Source organism: Arachis hypogaea, chromosome 2 (assembly GCF_003086295.3).
Source record: "Arachis hypogaea cultivar Tifrunner chromosome 2, arahy.Tifrunner.gnm2.J5K5, whole genome shotgun sequence".
Classification (NCBI taxonomy): Eukaryota; Viridiplantae; Streptophyta; class Magnoliopsida; order Fabales; family Fabaceae; genus Arachis; species Arachis hypogaea.
In genome coordinates, this window is record NC_092037.1 from 10,121,964 (window position 1) to 10,146,468 (window position 24,505).

General features: G+C 35.5%; 2 long non-coding RNA genes across 2 annotated transcripts; both read right to left on the reverse strand.

Moving 5' to 3' along the window:
• Positions 1-8,391: 8,391 nt before the first annotated feature.
• On the reverse strand, positions 8,392-11,494 carry LOC140177813 (uncharacterized). Its single transcript, XR_011869287.1, has 4 exons — positions 11,307-11,494; positions 11,162-11,216; positions 10,916-11,073; positions 8,392-8,724 (listed from the first exon to the last, which is right to left on the reverse strand). It is a non-coding gene; the product is annotated as an uncharacterized lncRNA (long non-coding RNA).
• A 5,150-nt stretch (positions 11,495-16,644) lies between these two features.
• Positions 16,645-19,747, reverse strand: LOC140177814 (uncharacterized). The gene is made up of 4 exons (XR_011869288.1): positions 19,560-19,747; positions 19,415-19,469; positions 19,169-19,326; positions 16,645-16,977 (listed from the first exon to the last, which is right to left on the reverse strand). It is a non-coding gene; the product is annotated as an uncharacterized lncRNA (long non-coding RNA).
• Positions 19,748-24,505: the final 4,758 nt, after the last annotated feature.

Sequence of the window (24,505 nt, forward strand, 5' to 3'; positions counted from 1 at the left end):
GTATTTTTTTATTTTTATTTATTAAGTTTATATTTTTTTATTTAGAGAAGTGTACCAAGTGATTTGCATTTTTCTGCACATGCTCGTTTGGAGAGGTGTTGGTACACGCATGGAGAAGCAGATGCAGCCCTTACTTTGATATATAATTCTTACTTTGATGTTTTAAATTTTGACCTTTAAGTTTAAAGGATCTTTTATATCTTAAGATTGGTTACTTATTCTGTTTATTAATGTTAACCTAAGAAATTTATATATTATTTTACATTTTTCTTTTCTCCATCGTTAAATGACATTCATATTAGTAAGAATCTAATTTCTTTAATAAAGCTGGTATAATATAACTTGATTCACTTTACCCTTGTCTTATTATTACATGAAAACTTTGGAAATTCATGTTAGAATCCTTGGGTTCTATTTTTTTATAATTTTTTTCCTTTTTCATAATTTATTTTTTTGTTTTGTTTTGTTAAATATAAAGATTTTATACTTTAAATTTTATTGATTTTGTAGGATATGGATACATCAAAGAAGAATTATAAAAGTCAAATATTGAAGGAAACAATTTGAAAAGTAATTTAGAGACAAATAAAAAGAAAAAACATAAGAAGAGAAAGAGAAGGCATGAATTTGATGGAGAAGCTACAAAGAAATGGGAAGAAGATAACTTCACCAGTAGAAAAAAGAAGAGAAAGAGATCGAAAGAAATGAGTGCTTCAATGATAAGCAAAAGACACAAATTTATTGAGGATAATGATCTTGAGAGTGCTGTCTCAAGTACAGATTTAAGAGTGCCTAAAAAGAATCGTGTGAAATTTATTGAAGAGGAAAATTATGCTGACGAAGTGCTGCCTTTTATGGAGCAATTATTGAATGATAAGAATTTGTCTCAAACTCCTAGTATTTCTAATAGTGTAAATTCTGAGCAAGATGAAAAATTAAGTGATATTATTATTGCTTTAAATATGATATTATTATATTTTCATATTTCTTTTCACTAAATAATTACATTTTTTTGTTAGGTCATACAAAGGCAAAGAGGGTTAGAAAACCTACATTGTTAAAAAAATTTTGAAACATGCCTCATGAAAAGACAATTGCTAGTTTTTTTGGTATTCTAACTAGAACTTCTTCAATAATACCTTTAAACATAGATGACTGGAGATGTTATGATAAAGAGGAGAAAAATAAGTTGCTGAAAATTATGAGGGTAAGAATTTATTCTTAATGGATTCTAATTTTATTTTATTTGATTCATTAAGAAATTACTTGAATGTTTTGTAGAAGAAATTTTCTATCACAATACGTGGTGAGGAATTTGTAAAAAAATCAATTGAAAAGAAATAAAAAAATTATAAATGTAACTTAAAGGGTATGTATTTGGGATAATACAAACCAAAGATGTTTTATTAAAGAATAGACCGAAACGAATCCCAAGAGATCAATGGATTGGTCTTGTCTCATATTGGTTCTCTGATAAAGCAAAGGTATTTTAAAATTCTTAACTAACATGTAAATATAAGATAATATTATTACCAAATTTGATAAGGGTTGTCTTCATTTGTTTTATTAGCATTTTCTTATTTTTTTAATTCTAATTCTGCCATAACTGCAGCAAATTACTTAGGTCAAAGTAAATTTTACTGAAATTGTATAGAACTTACTATTTTACTAAAACTGTATAGAAATAAAAAATAATGGCATGTGTGTGTAGTAGTGTATTTTACTAATCCATAATGTGTTATGATAGAAACGTACCCAAGCAAATAGGATTAATAGCACAAAACAAAAAATATCTCACACGGGAGGATCCAAAAGCATTGCAATATTGATGGATGAACAGGTACTTATGCATAATTTTTATTTCAGATATTTTATAAAAGAGTCCCGTTAGGAAGCCAATGGGGTATTTGTACAATGTGTACAATAGACTGTTTATTTAGCCCAATATGAGTTAAAAATGAAAATTACCCACGAAATAATAAATTTAAAAACTCTTATTCAGTTATTTCACATCAAATTTCAAATTCTTCAATTTCAAATTTCAAATTTTTAAAAAAATTTCGATAGTTATTTCAAAAAAATAACTATCTGAAATCCTTCAATACTCTCTTTTTTTTCAACCGGCGACCACCCCACCTTCATCAATAATCATTCCATTTCACCGTCGCTACTTGGCTTGCCACACCCCACTCACCCTTAATAAAAGTAACCATCCACTTAAGGATAAAAATAATCATCCGCATACCTAATGAATTGAACATCTAACATATTTTAATTATATATAACTAAACTCAATCCAATCAAAACAATTATCTACATAAAAATAAAATAACCATCCGCATACCTACTAAAATAACCATCCTAAATTGACCATTAAAATAGAAGAAGATGATGAATAAACAGAAAAAAATTATTATTGTGGTAAAACATAATTTTGAAGGACTAGTCATGACAAAAGCGGCACTATTGTGAAGCATAGGGCTCAAATCATGAAAGAAGCTAACCATGCTTGGATCTGAAGAAGAAGAAGAGTATGGTGGTATCATCGGTGATAAGAGACTTGAAGGAATGGGAGAAAGCGAAGGCGCATCGGAGGACGTGAGGATGGTGTCGGGAAGAAGGCGCATCGGAGGACGTGAGGATGGCTGCGATGGAAGCGCTGGACGTCCGGGTTTCGACCCACACAATATATGCGTCCTCCCTTGGCGGTGGCCTATGCGGCAACAGTGCCAGTCGGAACAGTGTCGGCGCAATTTTCGATGGCGACTGGTGACCGTGGCGTTAGTGTACCGACGAGACTCCATCAGAAAGGCATAGAATGCTGACAAACCGTATTAAGAGAGAAAAGTAAGAGAGGGAGGTAGTTTATTTGTTTCCAAAACCGACGGTAATCCTAATATTTGGTTTAAATTTCAAATTGGAAACTATTCAAAATTAATTAGTTGCCTATAATTTAAAATTAATTAATTGCCTATCAAATATTTTAAATTTTAAATTAACTCCATTATATACATTGTACAATATTTCTATTGTCTCCTCATACGTTTCCTTTATGAAACAATGCACTGTTTTTTTTCTGGAACCATTAGCAACGCAGCACATATATATAATGAGAACATTGAAAATTTGTCCTTTTTTGAACATTTGCACATTTGCACTTCTCTTTTGACTTTGTCATTTTGTTAGGCGAAGGATGGAATTGAACGTTCACGAGCAGAGATTTTTCTCAAAATTTATAAAAGGCTTAAGGATGGTAGACCATTGGATGAGAAATCTGCAAAAGCAGTGATAAAATTTATGAATTTGTATCTTCTTCTTATTGTGATTGAAAAGTATAAAGGAACTAAATCATGCATTTAGTTCTAAAATAGGAATATACATGTATCCTTCTTTTTAGCTTCACTCAATTGTGACATTTAGTTCTTTCTATATAGGAACTAATTGAAGAGAAGTTGAATAATGACAAGCTATCTAATGAAGAATTTAATAATGGTGTTGCTTGGGAAGGAGATGTTTATTCTCAAGTATTGAGAAGTGATAGAAGTGGTTACGTACGTGGTTTAGAACTTGGTCCAACACTTTTTTTATTGTGGGGTAATAAATCATCTTATGATAAATTAGCTTAAGATGTTTTTGCTAATGAGGTTGCTCAAAAATTATAACAAGAAATAAAGGTGCTAAAAGAGAAACATGAAGAAAAATGAAGTTGATGAAAGAAAATCAAAATAAAATGTTGGCTGAATTATCTTTTATGAGACAAATTTTGTGTAAGTTTGTTTCAACAAATTCATCTATGACTCAAGATTTCAATGAAAATTCTTTTATGCAGGTCATTTTTGAAATTTGAAATTTTTTTTTGTGAGCTATTTTTTTCATTTGACATTACTGCATTGATTAGATTCCTGATGCTAATAGTGGTCATGAGTTAGTACCATCCAACACTTGAAATCAGGTTTGATGCTAATATTTATTTTCTTAAAAGATTATATCTTTATCTATTATTGTTTGAATCCAGCACTAATTAACTAATACCATACATAATATTATACCAATTGCTCGTTAAGATTACTTTTTTTTCTTTTGCTTTCCTTTAATGTATGTTTATAAATCATTATACAAGACTTCTCCATCTATCAAATTCTGTTACTACGTGTATATGTATAAATTCTGAACATGTCTATGCAGAGAGTGGTATTTGATTTGAATTTGAAGTAGTATGTATTAAGGGTATAAATTAATTATTAATAGCATGCTCTAGCTAGTGCATTGTGCAACTGCATATAGATAAAGAAGTCCAAAATTATCGAAAATTTTGCTTGGCTTTGTTAGAAAAACTTTCTATTTTATTTTTGTGATAATATTTCAACATATGGTTTGCAGACATGCCTTGTTTTCTAGGTTGTCGCTTTCTGTTCTCCCATTCATATGAGGTACCTGAATATATGCACTTGTAATAAATAGATATAATGGAATCTGTTCTCACATGATGCACCTGTTTCTTACTCAAGCTTTTCTCATCATGCATTAGATCATTAACTTAAATTTTAATTTGTTATGCAGATGGTGTTATACTGCTGTAGGATTCATAGTTAGTGGCTTTGCTGTAACATTGGCCTAGAAGAATTGAGCATATTTTAGCTTTTTTATTTTCTAAAAAATGTATTCAAAGTCAATGAAATGACAAATAAACTTTTATTATGTATTGACAAATATCACTTTTAACATTCTAGTTTGTCAAAAGGAGCATTTTAATAGAAAACTTATTTCAAATTTTTTTGATCAAAATTCAAATGCAAATTATTATTATTATTATTATTATTATTATTATTATTATTATTATTATTATTATTATTATAGAAAAATATAGGTTGTTAGTTCTAATTAATAAAGTGAGTATAATTAAAAAAAATTAAGATTTTAGCGGTAATAGTAATGGCAGCTAAAAGTGAATAATATTATAATTTTAGAATTTTTTTAGTGGCCATATAAATTGTCGGTAAAAAAGATTTTAGCAGCAATAGTAATGGCAATTAAAAGTGAACAATGTTTCTATCTTAGAATTACTATTAGTGGCCATATAAATTGCCAAGAAAATTGCCTCTAAAAGTTATATACTTTTTGCGGCCATTAAAATGGTCTTTACCGGCAAATGTTACAATGGCCACTAAAACCTTTTAGTAGACGGCTAATATCTAATTGCCGGTAAATGTATTAGCGGCTATTTTTATTGCCGCTAAAAGTAAAATAAATGGCCGATAAAAGTAATTATTTTTGTAGTGTGAGATACTTGAAGTCTAATCCAGGCAGAGGCTTTTTTTTCGTGACTCTTCTGTTCATATATGTGGATTCAGTGATTTTGATTGAGCGGGTTGTCCATACTCGTCGTTCTTTAACTGGTTATTGCTTCTTTTGGGGAAGTCTTTGATCTCTTGAAAAACAAAGAAACAATCTATTATCTTCAACAAAAGTAAAATATAGGGATCTTGCAAACATCACCTGTGAACTCCAATGGTTGATAAATATGCTGCATTTTCTTCAAATTCCAACTGATCGCACTCCTGTTTTTTACCGCGATAATCAGGACACTTTACACATTGTGGCAAATCCTATTTTTCATGAACGAATTAAGCATGTTAAAGTTGATTATCATGTGGTCTATCAAAAGGTTCAAGTTGAAATGATAAATTTTTTTCATTCTCTTTAGGACAATTAGTTGACATCTTTACTAACTTATTATCCTTTCATCTTTTTCATCTTAATCTTTCAAAATTAAAAGTTTTGGACATCTTTCATCTTCTAACTGATGGGGACATATTAGAATAATAATAAAGTAGTTATGAGTTAGTAATAATTAGTAGTTAATAGATAAATATTTATAAAATTAGTTGGTAATATCTTTATAAATAACGTGATTCTTATATCATATAAAACAGTAACTTCAATACATATTTATCACTATTTTTAATTTTATCCCTATTTTTTTGTTAGTTACCAATATCGTGTTCTATCTACACTACCCCAAATTCAAAGCAACAATTACTATACTCTTCCCTTTGGCTACAATCCAAATCACTACTCATAATGGAATCATCATCATGTGTCACCGAAAATTTTAAACGGTGGTTACTAAGCTAACTTTGTTCGCTATCAACCCTCAGCTTTTCAAGTTATTGGTAAGGCATAATACTTCTCTAAACATTAATTCTATATATTTTTCTTTCCCTAACTTAATTAACTATATATATTATTTGGAACGTGCTACACATCCATATAACCATGTAACCTAGTTGGCCCAAATTCAAATAGAGTCACGCGCATTAATGAAGAGTGAAAACACGCGCTCGAAAACCTTTTGTTACTTCGCGCTCATTATGAAAAAACGTTACTTCTTCCTCAATATGAAACTGCTCATTCTCTTCGAATCTCTCTCAAAATTACTCAAACTTCAGTCACGTTCTTTGTGAAAATCACTACTGGAGAAGAATTGCGAGAAGATTTATCAAGGAACAACCAGAAACAAACGAAAATAATAACAGAGATTCGCCTTCCTCCTCCTCCTCATTCTCTTCCTTCTTTTTCGCGTTCCTTCTTCTTCACGTGTTTTCTCCTTATCTTCATTCTTTTGTCGTTATTGCTGCTATAATTTTTTTGTATTTTCCTCTTTCTCTCCCTCGTAAAGAAGCATTAGAAGGTGAGGAGGAAGAGTTTTAAATTGTGCAGAGCAGAAATGAACCGAAATGGCCAACTCCACTGAACCAAACATCATTTATGTGCTGAATAAAATGTCATAAGCATTTAATCATCAAAAAAAATATACTATGATAGTAAATTCACTGTCCTCTCCAACCCTTATTGTAAATTCACATATGAAAATTTAGATAGTAAATAGCATATACTATGATTGGCTGTTTGTAATTAACAATATTTTGTTTAACTTGTTTAAAAAGCAAAAAATACTTGCTTCAAATGTATATATGTGAATATTAATCTAAATGTTAATGTTAATATTTATATTTGATTCAAGATGGATTACACATCTGAGATGTTAATTTATATATCTGTTAGAACTGTCTGGCTGCTGTTTTATTCCAGGTTCTCAGTGATTGCAATCACTGTATTTACCAATACATTACGAACTCCAAAAGAATACAGTGAATCGAAATTAATACACTGGGCGAACTGAAATTTGGAAACACACTGAACCCCCTAAACCCTGAACCCTAAACCTTAAACCCTAAACACTAAAACCAGAACCATGAACATTGAACCCTGAACCCATAAACCCTAAACCCCTGAAATCTTAAAAACCTAAACCTTAAAACCCTAAACCCTAAACTCCTAAAACCCTGAACCTTGAACCCTAAATCCTAAACCCTGAATCCTGAACCCTGAACCTAAACCCCTAAACCTTAAACCCTAAACCCCTAACCCTAAACCTTAAACCCTCAACCCTCAACCCTGAACACGGTGAACCGAAATTAATATATTAGGTGAACCGAAAGTTGGAAGCACATTGAACCCCTAAACCCTGAACCCTAAATCCTAAACTCTAAACCCTGAACCCTAAATCCTAAACTCTAAACCCTGAACCTGAACCACTAAACCCTAAACACTAAACACTGAACCTTGAAACCATAAACCCTAAACCCCTAAAACCCTAACCCTAAACTCTAAATCCTAAACCCTAAATCCTGAACCCTGAACCCTTAATTCTAAACACTATATTCGTCTAATTATTTTTAGACTCCTTTCTGCATACCGAACCAAACACATGCACATGGTGAATCAACTTTTTAGTAATTACGGAACCGAAAAATTACTCACATTTACTCACAGTTATATATTATCAATTTAATTTAATTCAGATATAGATTACCCCATTCCATTCAATTCACTTCAAATAAAATTAGCAATTTCATTCTATTGAATTTGATTCAAAATTCAATAATCCAAACCTCATCAAATTGATGTGTTTCGGAAGAATTATCCAAATCACACTCATTCAACTTATTTAAAGTTGATTTATTGTTTGAATTCAGAAGTGCAGATCGAAGAAGAGGATGAACGACGAAGCTAATTACAGATCCATAATACAGAGAAGAAAAACACAAATAGAGGAGAACAACGAATTTAATTAGGTTGAAGAAGAAGAAGAAGAACGCGAAAAAGGTTTACGTTATATGAAAAGGTTTGTAACACCCCACCATACAGAGTCTTATGCTTAAGTCATAATTCAGAGATGGCAAGGTATTACGACCTCTAAAATAAAAATTAGTACGTATAATAGTATGAATAATTGATTATAACTAGGAGCCTTTGTAGAAAAAGGGGTAAACAAAAACCGCAACCTTAAAGCGCAACACTCCGATCGATAACATAACGAAAAAGGATAATCCAACGCGTGATTATATATAAACAGAGGAGTGTCAAAAACAGGAATATCAAGACTCAAGATCCGGCTGCGAAGATAACCGGTCCGAGCATAACAATATATACATATGATAAAATAAGGAAAACCCCAAAGGAAACCCAAAGGGACACAAATACAGAAAACCTATTCTCCAAAATCTCCCATAAGAGGAGTCATCACAGTTTGTATTATTTAATGGAGATATAAGTATCTAAACAAAACATATAAACCAAAAACATGGTCCCCAAGAACAAGGAATCTTCGCAATCAAGAAGTCTCCAGCATGCCTCAGCGGGAAACCTCACGTCCTGCATCTGAAAACCACAAAATCCGCATGGGTGAGAACCAGAGGTTCCCAGCAGGTAACAGCTTCCACATATATAATACATAATAATGGAGGAAAGCCGAAGGCAATCCTAGAACTCCCTCCAAGAAATATCAAAGCTTATAAACAAGCTAAACCATATAAGGGCATCTGACTAAAGATTCTTCAGTCTAACTAATACTTCCCTTTCCAATTCCTTCAAACCTCCCAACCACCAGCAGGAGTATATTATAGCAAACACAGTTATATCAGACAAAGAATATACAAGTAGGAGCAGTTAAGACATTTAGACAATTAGCAAGTAATATGCAGTCAAATAGGCAATCTCAAACAATTCACATAGTATGCATATGATGAATGCCTGTCCCTAGTGGCCGATGATATCATCTTGTCGGTTATATAGCCAACCCGACAAGTCCTGGTCGCTAACCATTGGACTGTCCCTCTGTCGTGCATCCCCAAACTCGAGTTATACTCGTTATAAACTTGATCATAAACATGATCCATATACATCACCCTCACTGGTGAATATTTACGGGGGTTCGAGCTCATCCGGGCCTTTCACAGTGCCCGGCCACACTTACGACATAGGGTCAACAGAGTCTCAAGCCTCAACCTGGAGCACGTGGTGGCTAGCCACTGCTACTACCCAGGGAAACTCGTATCTCTGATAGTGGAAGTGCAAATCACAATTATCAATAATTCAGCATCAACATGCGTGAATTCTCATCCATGGATCAACATCCATACTAGCCATTCCGGCTCACGGTTCAATCCAGAACCAGCCAATATTCATAGCATACACAGCTATTCCGGCTCACGGTTAAATCCATAACCAGCCATATTCATAAATAATCACGGCCCTTCGGCCAATGGCATAACAAGCACTTCCACCACCATCCTCCGCATCTCACATAATCATCTTGATCCTCATTAATCATTCATATTTTCCTTGCTTCACTCGCAAGTTACCTCATTCACTAGCCTCTTTTTAATAGCTAGGCAAGCCATAATGATTTAAGACATACATGGTGAGATCGGAGGCTTAGAAGTATGAGATTTGGCTTTTAAAACTCAAAAATCAACTTTGGGATGAAAACAGGGCCGCGCGTACGCGCACTCCACGCTCACGCGTGGATGGCCTCAAAAACTCATCGACGCGTAAGCGTCATGCACGCTAACGCGTGGGTTAAAAACTTGCCAATCGACGCGCACGCGTCAACCACGCGTACGCGCGGGTGTTCTCGTGCCCCAGGCACAACACCGGCACAGTTCTGGCATAACTCTCTGGAAAATGGCTGGGCATTGGGTGCAGCACAATCGGCGCGCCCGCGCACATCACGCGTACGCGTGGATGGCGCTTTTCGGAAGATCGGCGCGTACGCGCCAGGTGCGCCTACGCGCAAGGGGTGATTCTGCTAAAATTTTTCTAAGTTAAAAGCTGCAGAATTCACAGATTTTCACCCCAATCTTCCAACGGACATAACTTCCTCATTTTAAATCGTTTTTCACCCGTTCTTCGAACGGCATGGACATCCCGGATCCAATTTCATTTCTAAACAGATTTGGTACAAAACGGGGATCCGTAGTCCAAGTTACGTCCCGTCAAAGTATGCCCAAAAACCATATTTTCATACAAAACCACAATATGCCATTTTCAAAACAAACCATTTTCAACTCTTTCCAAAATCAATCAAAATATGCCAATTTCATCCCTTTTCTTTGAAATCAATCAAAATGTATCAAATTCAACATCAAGCCTCCTCAACTCACTCATTGACACATTACCACAATATACAAAATCACTATCTCATCATTTTAGCCCACTTCACCTAAGTGGCTCAAACTCAAACATATTGACATATCATATACTATTCCTCATGCCAATTCCCAACAACACCAATTCCAATAAATCATTATGGTACACAATCAACATCATACTCACCACCAACATGGTTCAACCCACAATTCAACCATAACCAATAATCAAGCATATATCACAACATGCATATTTCTCATACATCATACCACCAAGGCATCAATAATCATCATCACATATATGACCACATCATATATCTCAATCATTCAATAACATCAACCATTCAATGCCTATCTTAGGGCCTCTAGCCTAAGTATTTCCTACCACATTACATATTAGATACGGGAAACCGAAACCATACCTTAGCCGAATTTCCCAAGCTCCACCGGAGCACTTCTAAACCACTTATCCACAAGCTCTCAAGGCCTCAACACCACCAAGAACAGATTTTTCACCACCAAACCCTTTCCAAGCTTTTCAAAGTCACCAATCAAGCTCCAATATTCACATATACACAACCTAAGCCACAATCATCATACCCATACACAACATCTCAAAACCCAAACATCATAAAACAACAAAAATACACTAGGGTTGAGAATCTTACCACACCCAAGGTCCAAGGAGACAAGATTAACCTTCTCCTTCAAGAGGGTTGGGTCCTATAACATCAAAGAACCCAAAATCTCAACATTTCACCCATAAAACTCGAAAATAGGAGCTGAGATTTCGAACAGCAAGGTGTGGCTTACCTCAAGATTGATTATATGGGTTTTGTAGAGCTCTCCGCGGTGAACGCGTGGCCGCAAACGGGGCGGCAATCGGAGCTCTAGATCAAAAGTTATGGTGATTTGAAGATCAAGTGAGAGAGAGAAGTTGAGAGAATGTTCTTCCCTTCCTCTCCACCATTTCAGCTTGTGTGTGTAACAAATGAGGAGAGAGAGTGCTGAAAACTAGGGTTTTGGTTAAGTTATGTTGGGCCAAGGGCCCACTTTGGGTCCAATTGGCCCGGTTTGGCCCGTTCGGTCCAATCTTGGTCCGAATTCTATAAAATTGGTACCAAAATTCTCGTCTCAGTCTCCTCTATCACATTTAGCCATAAAAATCACATTTTAGGCTTTCTAGAATAAATTCTCATTTATGGGTTAATTAGCCATTAATTAACCGGGTTTTACATTCTACCCACCTAATTGGGAATTTTGCCCACAAAATTCAAATGCAATTACCTGAGAATAAATGCGGGTAATCCGTTCGCATCTCTGACTCAAGTTCCCAAGTGTGTTCCTCAACACCGCCTCGACTCCAAGCCACTTTCACTAAAGAAACCTCTTTTCCACGCAACCGTTTGATACTAGTATCATCAATTCTGACTGGAGCCACTGGAAGCGTCAAATCTTCCCTCAACTGAACCGATTCAGGTTCCAACACATGGCTAGCATCAGGAGTGTACTTCCGAAGCTGCGACACGTGAAACACGTCGTGCAGGTTCGAAAGATGAGGTGGTAGAGCCATCCGATACGCCACTGGTCCAATCCTTTCCAGGATTTGAAATGGACCAATGTATCGAGGATTCAACTTCCTTGCCTTAATCGCCCTACCTACTCCCGTAGTCGGAGTAACCTTAAGGAAGACATGATCTCCTTCCTCAAATTCCAAGGGCTTTCGCCTCTGATCGGCGTAACGCTTTTGACGACTTTGCGCCGTAAGCATCCTATCACGGATTTTCTTGACTTGTTCAGTAGTCTCAGCTATCATTTCCGGCCCTAACAAGCTTTTCTCTCCAGCTTCATACCAACATAGTGGAGATTGACATTTCCTCCCATACAAGGCCTCATACGGAGCCATTCCAATGCTCGCATGATAGCTATTATTGTATGCAAACTCCACTAATGGCATATACCGATCCCAACTCACCGGTTGGTCCAAAACACAAGCTCTCAACATATCTTCTAGTGTTTGGATCGTCCTTTCAGATTGACCATCTGTTTGAGGATGGTAAGTCGTGCTCAAGCTTAATCGGGTTCCAAAAGCTTTCTGAAATGCACCCCAAAACCTTGAAGTGAAACGAGGATCTCTGTCCGAGATTATAGTAGCAGGTACACCATGAAGTCTCACAATCTCCTTTATGTATAACCGTGCTAGCTCCTCAAGGGTGTAAGTCATCCGAATGGGCAGGAAGTGAGCTGACTTCGTCAATCGGTCCACAATCACCCAGATAGCATCAAAACCAGTTCTAGTCCTTGGCAATCCCGACACAAAGTCCATTGCAATACTTTCCCACTTCCATTGTGGAATCTCTAAAGGTTGCAACATTCCGGAAGGTCTTTGATGTTCAATCTTTACCTTTTGACAAGTTAAACACTTTGAAACATATTCCGCCACATCATTCTTCATACCCGGCCACCAAAACATCGCCTTTAAATCATGGTACATCTTAGTACTTCCCAGGTGAATGGAGAATCCGTTTTTGTGTGCCTCCTTTAAAATATCTTGCCTCAAAGTGCCAACATCCGGCACAATGATCCTACCCTTGAATCTCCATAACCCATCTTTTTCTTCCGACACTCTCCACCGTTTTCCTTGCTCAATAGCCGGTAACACCTTCCATAACGCTTCATCATTTTGATGAGCCTTTAGGAGTTCGGACTTAAAGTCACTTGAGATTTCTAATCGGCTCAAGCACAAAGTTCCGGATACTTCTCGAGCACCAATTTGTAGACTCTCAAATCCCTTGAGCAATTTCTCCTCTTGAAGCATCATCCAAGCCGCATATAACGACTTCCGACTTAACGCATCCGCCACTACGTTCGCCTTTCCCGGATGGTAATTCAACTCAAAGTCGTAGTCCTTCAACAATTCCATCCACCTCCTCTGCCTCATATTGAGCTCTTTCTGATCAAAGAGATACTTCAAGCTTTTATGATCGGAGAAAACTTGGAACTTGACCCCATAGAGATAATGCCTCCACACCTTTAAGGCAAACACAACCGCAGCGAGTTCCAAATCGTGCGTAGGGTAACTAACTTCATGAGGTCTCAACTGTCGTGAGGCATACGCCACCACATTACGATGCTGCATCAGCACGCACCCTAAACCCTTCAATGAGGCATCACAATACACCTCAAATGGCTCATTCGGCTCGGGTAATACTAACACAGGTGCAGTGGTCAACTTTTTCTTTAATGTCTGAAAGCTCTCCTCGCACTCAGGAGTCCAAACAAATGGAGTGTCTTTGCGAGTTAACTTGGTCATTGGCAAGGCTATCTGTGAAAAGCCTTTGATAAACCTTCGGTAATAGCCAGCTAAACCCAGAAAACTCCTTATCTCTGTTATGGTGGTTGGTTGTTTCCAATCCATTACAGCCTCCACCTTAGTTGGATCTACGGCTATTCCCTTCTTACTCACCACATGGCCCAAAAACTTCACCTCACTCTTCCAAAACTCACATTTAGACAGTTTTGCATAAAGTTTCTTCTCCTTTAGAATCTGCAACACGGTCCTCAAGTGTTCCGCATGCTCTTCTTCAGTCTTGGAATAAATCAATATGTCATCAATGAAGACAACAACGAATTTATCCAGAAACGGACGGAAAACTCTATTCATGTAATCCATAAACACTGCAGGAGCGTTCGTCAACCCAAAAGACATTACAGTGTACTCGTAATGACCATAACGAGTCCTAAAAGCGGTCTTAGGGATATCCTCACCCCTCACCCTTATCTGGTGATAACCGGATCGCAAATCGATCTTGGAGAAAACTCCCGCTCCTTGTAACTGATCCATAAGATCATCAATTCTCGGCAATGGGTACTTATTCTTTATTGTAACCTTGTTCAGCTGCCTGTAATCCACACAAAGCCGCATACTCCCATCCTTCTTCTTCACCAGTAATACTGGAGCACCCCACGGAGAGACACTTGGGCGTATAAAATTCTTTCCCAACAAATCCTCTAACTGAGACTTTAGCTCGTTCATCTCTAACGGTGACATCCTATAAGGAGCACTTGAGATTGGTCCCGCTCCGGGCACCAATTCAATAGCAAACTCAACCTCTCGGTTAGGTGGAAACTCATCAATATCATCAGGAAATACTTCCGGAAACTCACACACAACCGGAATCTGTTCCAACTTTTGATCATCACCCGAAACACCCGCGGTTAACAACATGATACCCTGACATTTGATTCCAGAACAGTTCACCATCATCGAATTCAAGTAATAATTATTCACCACGACCGGTTCTTCTGTATCTTCCGGCATAAAGTACACCGACTTTGTAGAACAATCAAGCAGAACATGATTCTTAGATAACCAGTCCAATCCCAAGATAAGATCAAGTCCAACCATCGGCAAGCAGATTAAATTATGAACAAAATCGCGCTGCTTGAACCTAAAAGAAACTTCCGGACATCCTAGCCTAGTTACCATGGCTTCATGGGTAGCATTATATACCTTTAGGTCATAACCTAAAGTTGCAATCTTCAACCCTAACTCATGGGCTTTCTCAAATGCAATGAATGAATGTGATGCTCCCGAATCAAATAAAGCATTTAAAGTTTGACCAGCTATTTCACAGTTACCTCGAATGAGTGTCTCAGATCCCTCAGCTCCTACAGCTGAAGTGGTGAACACCCGACCAGTCTGTTGTGCCTTCCCAGCACCTTGTTTCTGCCTCTCCAGACAATTGGCGGCTTTATGCCCCGCTTTTCCACAATTGTAGCACAAACCCCATCCGGCCTTGCATGGTGCTCCCGGATGGTGACTCCCACACCTAGTGCAAGCTTGATCATTCTGAGGCTGCTTCCCAAACTTCTTTCCTTGGGAGTTGTTGTTGTTGGGCCTCCTGAAAGAGCTTCCCCTCTTGAAAGACGGACCTCTAGGTGCAAAGCTCTTCCCTCGGTTCTGTGGGAATGATCTCCTTTGACTCCCTTTCTCAGCGGTTGCCCTTTTCACACACTCTTCAGCAACCCTACACTTATTCACCAATTCGGAGAAAGTCCTAATCTCCATTGGTCCCACTGAACTGAAGATATCACTCCGGAGTCCTCCTTCATACTTAACACACTTCCATTCCTCATAGTCCACCGGAGTCCCTTGGCACATACGAGAGAACCTGAACAGCTCCTCAAACTTGTCAGTATACTCTGATATGGACATAGTACCCTGTTTCAGCTGTAGCAATTCAAGTTCCTTAGCCGTCCTAGCAGAAGTCGGAAAGTACTTCTTATAAAACTCCTCTTGGAAAACATTCCAAGTGATATAGTCATCGCCTTGCTGCAGAAGGCGTCGGATACCTTGCCACCAATGCGACGCTTCACCGACAAGCATATAGGTAGCAAACTCAACACGCTGTCCTTCAGGCACCACTTGCGCTTGCAGCGCTCGCTCTATAGCTTGAAACCATGTGTCAGCCTCAGTCGGACTAGTAGTTCCCTTGAACTTAGGCGGATTGACCTTCAAAAAGTTTGCCAAGGTCATCGGACCCCGAACTCCACCTCCATCATTACCATGGTTGTTCATCTGTTGACCAAGAGCCTCAGCAGTGGCTTGCATAGCAGCAGCCATGTTCTCCAACGCAGCCATAAAGTTCACCGGGTCATTAGGGTTATTCTCCGGCACACGAGCACTCGTACGACCTCTCGCACTACCTCTACCGCGTCCACGAGGCGCCATCTGGTTCCTATACATACCAAACAATCGATATTAAGTTGATCAGTCTCAATATCGGAAGTCTAGTACTTCAAAGTCCCAAATGCATGCTCATGAACGTTTATGCCAATTATATCAAGCAGATATACTAATAGCACATAACACACACTCAGAGAATGCACAGAAGCATAATCAGTCCATCCCTCAGGCTCTACAGGAACGAACTGCTCTGATACCATAATGTAACACCCCACCATACAGAGTCTTATGCTTAAGTCATAATTCAGAGATGGCAAGGTATTACGACCTCTAAAATAAAAATTAGTACGTATAATAGTATGAATAATTGATTATAACTAGGAGCCTTTGTAGAAAAAGGGGTAAACAAAAACCGCAACCTTAAAGCGCAACACTCCGATCGATAACATAACGAAAAAGGATAATCCAACGCGTGATTATATATAAACAGAGGAGTGTCAAAAACAGGAATATCAAGACTCAAGATCCGGCTGCGAAGATAACCGGTCCGAGCATAACAATATATACATATGATAAAATAAGGAAAACCCCAAAGGAAACCCAAAGGGACACAAATACAGAAAACCTATTCTCCAAAATCTCCCATAAGAGGAGTCATCACAGTTTGTATTATTTAATGGAGATATAAGTATCTAAACAAAACATATAAACCAAAAACATGGTCCCCAAGAACAAGGAATCTTCGCAATCAAGAAGTCTCCAGCATGCCTCAGCGGGAAACCTCACGTCCTGCATCTGAAAACCACAAAATCCGCATGGGTGAGAACCAGAGGTTCCCAGCAGGTAACAGCTTCCACATATATAATACATAATAATGGAGGAAAGCCGAAGGCAATCCTAGAACTCCCTCCAAGAAATATCAAAGCTTATAAACAAGCTAAACCATATAAGGGCATCTGACTAAAGATTCTTCAGTCTAACTAATACTTCCCTTTCCAATTCCTTCAAACCTCCCAACCACCAGCAGGAGTATATTATAGCAAACACAGTTATATCAGACAAAGAATATACAAGTAGGAGCAGTTAAGACATTTAGACAATTAGCAAGTAATATGCAGTCAAATAGGCAATCTCAAACAATTCACATAGTATGCATATGATGAATGCCTGTCCCTAGTGGCCGATGATATCATCTTGTCGGTTATATAGCCAACCCGACAAGTCCTGGTCGCTAACCATTGGACTGTCCCTCTGTCGTGCATCCCCAAACTCGAGTTATACTCGTTATAAACTTGATCATAAACATGATCCATATACATCACCCTCACTGGTGAATATTTACGGGGGTTCGAGCTCATCCGGGCCTTTCACAGTGCCCGGCCACACTTACGACATAGGGTCAACAGAGTCTCAAGCCTCAACCTGGAGCACGTGGTGGCTAGCCACTGCTACTACCCAGGGAAACTCGTATCTCTGATAGTGGAAGTGCAAATCACAATTATCAATAATTCAGCATCAACATGCGTGAATTCTCATCCATGGATCAACATCCATACTAGCCATTCCGGCTCACGGTTCAATCCAGAACCAGCCAATATTCATAGCATACACAGCTATTCCGGCTCACGGTTAAATCCATAACCAGCCATATTCATAAATAATCACGGCCCTTCGGCCAATGGCATAACAAGCACTTCCACCACCATCCTCCGCATCTCACATAATCATCTTGATCCTCATTAATCATTCATATTTTCCTTGCTTCACTCGCAAGTTACCTCATTCACTAGCCCCTTTTTAATAGCTAGGCAAGCCATAATGATTTAAGACATACATGGTGAGATCGGAGGCTTAGAAGTATGAGATTTGGCTTTTAAAACTCAAAAATCAACTTTGGGATGAAAACAGGGCCGCGCGTACGCGCACTCCACGCTCACGCGTGGATGGCCTCAAAAACTCATCGACGCGTAAGCGTCATGCACGCTAACGCGTGGGTTAAAAACTTGCCAATCGACGCGCACGCGTCAACCACGCGTACGCGCGGGTGTTCTCGTGCCCCAGGCACAACACCGGCACAGTTCTGGCATAACTCTCTGGAAAATGGCTGGGCATTGGGTGCAGCACAATCGGCGCGCCCGCGCACATCACGCGTACGCGTGGATGGCGCTTTTCGGAAGATCGGCGCGTACGCGCCAGGTGCGCCTACGCGCAAGGGGTGATTCTGCTAAAATTTTTCTAAGTTAAAAGCTGCAGAATTCACAGATTTTCACCCCAATCTTCCAACGGACATAACTTCCTCATTTTAAATCGTTTTTCACCCGTTCTTCGAACGGCATGGACATCCCGGATCCAATTTCATTTCTAAACAGATTTGGTACAAAACGGGGATCCGTAGTCCAAGTTACGTCCCGTCAAAGTATGCCCAAAAACCATATTTTCATACAAAACCACAATATGCCATTTTCAAAACAAACCATTTTCAACTCTTTCCAAAATCAATCAAAATATGCCAATTTCATCCCTTTTCTTTGAAATCAATCAAAATGTATCAAATTCAACATCAAGCCTCCTCAACTCACTCATTGACACATTACCACAATATACAAAATCACTATCTCATCATTTTAGCCCACTTCACCTAAGTGGCTCAAACTCAAACATATTGACATATCATATACTATTCCTCATGCCAATTCCCAACAACACCAATTCCAATAAATCATTATGGTACACAATCAACATCATACTCACCACCAACATGGTTCAACCCACAATTCAACCATAACCAATAATCAAGCATATATCACAACATGCATATTTCTCATACATCATACCACCAAGGCATCAATAATCATCATCACATATATGACCACATCATATATCTCAATCATTCAATAACATCAACCATTCAATGCCTATCTTAGGGCCTCTAGCCTAAGTATTTCCTACCACATTACATATTAGATACGGGAAACCGAAACCATACCTTAGCCGAATTTCCCAAGCTCCACCGGAGCACTTCTAAACCACTTATCCACAAGCTCTCAAGGCCTCAACACCACCAAGAACAGATTTTTCACCACCAAACCCTTTCCAAGCTTTTCAAAGTCACCAATCAAGCTCCAATATTCACATATACACAACCTAAGCCACAATCATCATACCCATACACAACATCTCAAAACCCAAACATCATAAAACAACAAAAATACACTAGGGTTGAGAATCTTACCACACCCAAGGTCCAAGGAGACAAGATTAACCTTCTCCTTCAAGAGGGTTGGGTCCTATAACATCAAAGAACCCAAAATCTCAACATTTCACCCATAAAACTCGAAAATAGGAGCTGAGATTTCGAACAGCAAGGTGTGGCTTACCTCAAGATTGATTATATGGGTTTTGTAGAGCTCTCCGCGGTGAACGCGTGGCCGCAAACGGGGCGGCAATCGGAGCTCTAGATCAAAAGTTATGGTGATTTGAAGATCAAGTGAGAGAGAGAAGTTGAGAGAATGTTCTTCCCTTCCTCTCCACCATTTCAGCTTGTGTGTGTAACAAATGAGGAGAGAGAGTGCTGAAAACTAGGGTTTTGGTTAAGTTATGTTGGGCCAAGGGCCCACTTTGGGTCCAATTGGCCCGGTTTGGCCCGTTCGGTCCAATCTTGGTCCGAATTCTATAAAATTGGTACCAAAATTCTCGTCTCAGTCTCCTCTATCACATTTAGCCATAAAAATCACATTTTAGGCTTTCTAGAATAAATTCTCATTTATGGGTTAATTAGCCATTAATTAACCGGGTTTTACAAGGTTTACGTTGAGAAAGGTTGATCACGCAAAATAAAGATTACGTTTATATGTTATATGAGGCGCATGTAAAAAAAACGAATGTGTGAGTGGGGAAAAATACGTGGAATGAAAGGTACTTGGATACCATCCATGTAATTTTTACATGGATGTAGAGCTTTTCCGATATTATTTATTATGAGATAAAATAAGTTAAAGTGGAGTATGGTTGTCCAAAATAGTATCTTGGCCTCCTGTTTGGCTATTGGAACAGCTACCAAACAAAAGTTTAAAATACTTTTTTTTTCAATTATTTGACCTGTAAAACAATTATGTTAGATATATACTAAAGTCAACTACTAATATAAAATATATATTAAAATATAAAATATAAATTAAAAATAAGTTAAACAATATATGTATTTATATACAAATACATAATAACTAAATTTATTGACTGGTTTTAGTGTGCAAATACTTTTTTTTTAGAACTTAATTTGTTTTTCAAATCAATTAGAAAACTTACATATAACAATGAAAAATGAACTATATATATAGTATATATGGCATGATATTATATTTCTTTCAAACTTCCATGCCTAATTGTGTATTATTTATTATAGTAGATATTATAATTTTTATATTTATATATAAAAAAAGTCCTGAAATATGTTTTTAAACATTCGCATATTATAAAATAAAAAAGAACCAAGGCATTTTCAAAATTTTAACCCAAATTAAAGAGACATCACACACACAATAATAATAAAAATAAATGCATGATTATATATATCTTAAGATTTCTTTCACAGAAGAACATATTTTTGAGTAATTACATGAACTTTTATATAAGTATTTTTTTTTTTTATGTCGTAAATGGATTGAAATTTTTATTTCAAGAGAAAAAAAATGAATTTTTTTAATTTGGTCCTAGAAATTCGAATATCATAAAATAATATACCATAAAAATTTAAGCTGATGGATGATAGGTAAAAATACAACAAATAATTATATATCATGTATAAATATGATAGGAAATCAAGAATATATGAAAGAGGAGTATTAGGGGCCAGAAAATTTTGTGATTTATAGTCATTAATTAGTCATCATTAGTGATTTTAGTGGTGTAAAATTTTATCCAAAAGTATAAAATTACTAAGTTTGTTTTTGCTGATTAAGTGTTGGCCAAATTTCAATAAAACTGCTAGCCTATAGACTTTTTCTATATGAAATATTGCTCTTTCACTATTTGCATGATTTCATGGATACATGGTCAATAAAACGGTGATTTAATATTTTTTATTGTTGTTTAGGACATTTGAAGTGGAAAATAACAAGTTAGTTTTTTATTTTAAAAATAACGAAAAATTATTATTAAAAGGTGAAGTGCTTTTATTGTGTTTTAAATGAGTTGAACCCTAATTTTACAACATTATTTAGAGATATCAACAAGAATAAAAAATTAAAACCATATCTAAATTTAAGAATTAGAAGAAAATACCTTTATAAAAGAACAATTTAAACGAGTACATATTATAGTGTTTCTGTGTGATAGTCTAGAATATATGACTGAAAAAGAATAGGAGAATTTTCTAACACATAAACAAAGGTGTTGACAAAATTATCAACATGACTTCGAACAGTGCTAACGAATGGAGCGGTATGAATTTTTTTAGTTGTTGATGGTTATACCAAAAATGACATAAGAACCATTTTTGTGTTGTTTATGGTTTGTTAAGTTAGTTTTAGTTTGTGTGATTCTATTTCTCCATTTCTATTGTATAAAACTGTTTGCTTTAAAAAAAAAAACCTATAGTGTTTATATATAATTGTTTAATTTACTAAAAAAATAAAAATTAATATTTAATTTAAAAAATATAAAAATAAATAATTTTTAAATATTTAAAACCTATTTGACAAATTCAATACCAAACTTATAAACACAAAAAAATTTGTCAATTAAATGATACTGACATATTATTCACCGAAACTGCGTGCAAGAGAAAGAGGAAAAAAGTTGCAGTGGGAAAATTAAATGTGATTAAATTGTTGTATAGTATTCTGGCAAACTGACACCTTGTTTAACAAGCAAACCAATCAGAGACACATACATATATATATATACCTAATTGTAACATCACCATTAACATATAAACATAAACATGCTTAATTAATCAAGACCATAACATTCTCTTCACCTGTGCCACATCATTGTCCCATTATGGGTAAAGCCTAGTAGCTTAGATAGCTATATATATATATATATATATATATATATAGCTACGTACATATATACGCCTTGCTTACGTATATATATATATATTGGACTTTTTCTGTTTTCATGCTATTTCTACTGAACACACACATTTTACTAACTTGGGTGAAACATGTGAAATCTCAGAAATTAATAACCACTCATCACATGTCTAAGAATACTGTATGCACAACCTAAATTGGAGGGTTTATAACCTAAAAAAAAAGTGCTATTTTTGTTAAACTATTTTTTATTTTTTTTGGATAATTTAAGAGATAAAAAATGTTGCAATGATATACTTTTTGTTTTGATGAGAAATATGTAGTTCTTCTAATGATGAAGGCCTACTAAAAAAAAATAGGATATGGGCAAATTTCATTTGTAATATATATAACTAAGTTTGTTATTATCTAATTTTCGGATTGGGTCTAATAAGAGGATGATTTTTTAAAAATGTTTGTTATTATCAAATATATTAAATTATTTAATAATTTTTAATTATCAATTTCATATGAAAATAATTTTACTTAAATTTTTTGCCATTATGTCATACAATGACAAAATTGGTTTTTTTTAAGAAGGGGTTAAATTAGTTGATATAAAGGGGCTAGGGCAAGTGAAGAAAACATATTAGAATGGAAACTGGTTTTATCCTATAAACATTATATATAGTACATAACTACATATTTATAATAAATAGAAAAACATCAGGCACAGGATAAAATATATTTTTTATTTTTAAAGTTTGTCAAAAATTTTAAAAATATTTTTTAAGTTTTATTTTATTTTAATTTTGTGCTAAAAATTTTTAATTTACATCAAATATATTATTGACAGCTAATTTTTGAAAAATTTTTGAACTAATTCAGTAATAATACATAATAACTATCTTTAATTTATTTGTATTGATGATTATTCTTGTAAAATTATTACTGAATTAGTCTTAAATTTATTAAAAAATTAGTCATCAATAATATATTTAATACAAATTTCTAAAACTAAATAAAATTTAAAGATATTTTTATAATATTTACTAAATTTTAAGAACAAAAAATATATTTTTTCCTCGCTCGTGTATATTATCTTTGCACCGATGGCCTATTTGTTGGCTTCATATAGCCACATTCCAGGTTCAATTTTCAGTTATAGCTGAGTGTGATAGAACGTGAATTATGTATGTAAATGAGTAATGCCTAAGATTAGCGGCTATTCAATCCATGGACCCAAAAAAAACTAAATAATCTTAAAAATATATATGTGTTGGAGCAGTATTTTGAGTAGTATAGTGTCTAGTGTGGCATAGTAGACACCAAAATTCAATTGTAAGGTACTCAAAATTCGTGAAAAAATCTGCAAAGAATGGCGCTTTTTGTTTGTTATTAATAAAGTTGGCATTAGCATGAGGCAATATTATTATTGGGAATGAATGAGTAGTGAGTATCCGTCATCAGAGTGAAGAGCTTTATTATTTAATTTTGATGCCTTCCAACAAAGGCAATGAACTTTTATCATACCTTATATACATAGCATAGAGAATAAATAATTAATTATTAATAAACCTCTCTTTGCATTCTGAAACTTTCAAGTAAGCGTGCGTCAATTTTGTCAGAATTCATCAGAATTTCCCTCTCCTTCTATCTATGCATATATATAATATGATACTGAATTATTTTGGACCAGTAAAGAGAATTTAAGCATCACCATCATCATCATTTACCACTTACCACAATAACCAATTAACCACTACTGGGATCACGTCAACCGTGATGTAAAAATTTCAGCCATGTTAAATAAATAAAAAATTAAGCAAAATTAAAAAAAATTGCTTGACGAAACGTGTTATATATATTAGATGTATAAATATGTCTAAATATATTAATTCTTTTAACAAGTTAACATTCAAGAAGCGACAAATATTTTGAAATTAAATGAAAAGAATATTATATATAGTTCTCTTGACTATTCTTTAAGGATGTAATTTGGTAAATATATAAACATTTATGTTATTTTTTCGTATTAGTTTAAATTTTTGAGAGATTAAAAGTGGTATCATGATAGAATTAATTAATTAATTGTAGTATTAATAATGAAAAAAATAAACTAGGACAAAACTGAGCATAATTAGATTTTTCTATCAAGTATCAAATTGTTCTTTTATCTTTTTTCGAAGATTGGGAGATTTAAACATATGATTTTTAAGTGAGTATAAAATGATTATGTTATTTGAATTATAGTTCATTGGCAAGTATCAAATTGTTATTAATTAATTAAAAATAATAAAAATTTATTA